Raw genomic sequence first — 2,056 nt, 5'->3', positions numbered from 1 at the left:
ACTAGGAAGTGCCTATTCAGCTAAGAGTCTGAATCACAGGGATAGGCGGTAAATGTTCTCCAGAGGTCCCTGTGCTCACTCACCTGTCCCACTGACCACACCCTACGGAGTCATGGAATTGGTGCCCAGAACCTAGGACTAGACCACATTGAAGTTATTATTAGCAAGTTCAGACTCTGTGTTCTGAACTGTTCTGGGTTGAGGGCAAGATGGAAAGAAAACAAAATTCTTGTACTCATACTTTTTGACAGACTCAAAGTTCAGGAAAATGTTCCCTTTATCAAATATTCTCATCATGTACAAGCCTTTTGAGCTTACATTGGCAGCAGCTTTGAGAAAGAAAGCAGATCAACCTACTTTGTAGGCAAGGTTGCTCACGTACATTTCCAATAAAATAAAGACCTTTTGCTCCTTGCTACCTGGATCATTTTTTTTTTTCTTCACTTACACATTGTTCCTTGGAGAAATGCCTACTTGCTTGGGCTCTGTATATGTCTGAATTGGCAGCCAAAGGAATATGATCAGAACCTAGGATTCTGTGTTTCTCAATCCATTTTCCTCTGTTCACAGCCTCTCCTATCAACAACCATGATCAATTCTCCCTAAATGAGTTCCTCTAGATACTGTCACTCTCTTCGCTAGGTCTTTCTGGTTGACTGAGTCTCTCCTTCAGCAAACATTTATTTTTTGCCTTCTCTACATCAGCACTGGGCATTGAGAATAAACAATAAACTGTTTATTTCAACAAACATGTGTGTGCCAGACACAGTTTCAATATCCTAGAGATCTTTTATAGTCTGATAGGAAAGAGAAGCAAACCAGAAGATAAGTGATGCTACACTAAGCCACTAAGAATGGTGTGTTTTGGAGGACACAGAATGGATGTGGGATCTGAGCAGACTGAGAGATAGCCATGGAGAACAGGTGTATTTCTTTCACTGTGGCTCAGCCAAATTTATGGTATGTCTATTTTCCAAGTACCTGTTTACAGGGGAATGGAACATTTTATACTGGGATGCTCTTGTTCTAAAGAAATCTGATAAACTCAAACATACCATGGTGTTCTCTTCTATCTCACACCCCCATTCCTTTCATCTCCAGCAATATGAGTACCTGTTCTTCTGGGTTCTTCTCTTATGTCACCTTCCAGGCTGACAGAACACTGTGTTGGACAGAAACTCAGAAAAAAATAAAATAAAACCACTTGGATTGTTTTCATCAAATCAGTTAAAATAAAATAGGAAAAACAGCCAAATCTCATTGCCTCTGTCCCTGTGGTTAGGATTTATAACTTAACCTGTGAGAAATGCCACATGGAAAGTTTCTCCCCTTCTTTGATCTTTAATGCCACATGATTCTAGTCTATTACACTGAAGTAGAAGACAGTGCAAGTGTCGATCTGTCTGTTACAAATTTCAGACAGTTTCCTTTTCTCCTGAGGACTGAGCCATCACTGGTTGGAGCTGGGTGACCTATTCCTATCCAACATCTATATAGTCCAAGAGACTCAAAGCCACACTAGGCAACATGCACTTGCAAATATCATGGTTGTGGCGCATCCCCTCGCTATGTGGGCAAACTTGGGCCAGTGAATAAAACTCTCTGAAATTTAGTTTACTCTTCAATAAAATGTGAAATTTTAGTAAGTTGAATGTGGCCCCCCAAGAAATGTCTTTGCCCTAACCTCTAGAACCTATGAATATCACCTCTTATGGAAAAAGAGTGACTATTGCCTTATGTGGCAATAATAATGATAATAATGTGACTAGGTTAAAGATCTCGAGGGTGAGCTTATCATGGATAACGTAGGTGGGCCCTACCTATAATTGCATTTATCCTTATGAGAGAGAGGCAGAGGGAGTTTGGGTAGCAGATCACAGAGGAGAAGACACACGGAAGAGGAGGAGTCAATGTACACGGAGGCAGAGACTAGAGGGATGTGGCCATAAAGCGAGGAACTCCGAGATCCACTAGAAGCTGGAAGAGGCAAGGAATGGATTCTCTCATGGAGCCATTAGAGGAAGGGTAGCTCTACTGACACCTTGGTTTTCAGTGG

This window comes from Neovison vison, chromosome 9, assembly GCF_020171115.1.
Source record: "Neovison vison isolate M4711 chromosome 9, ASM_NN_V1, whole genome shotgun sequence".
In the NCBI taxonomy this organism is placed as follows: Eukaryota; Metazoa; Chordata; class Mammalia; order Carnivora; family Mustelidae; genus Neogale; species Neogale vison.
The sequence above is the reverse complement of the archived record's forward strand: the minus strand, read 5'-3'. Positions refer to the sequence as shown.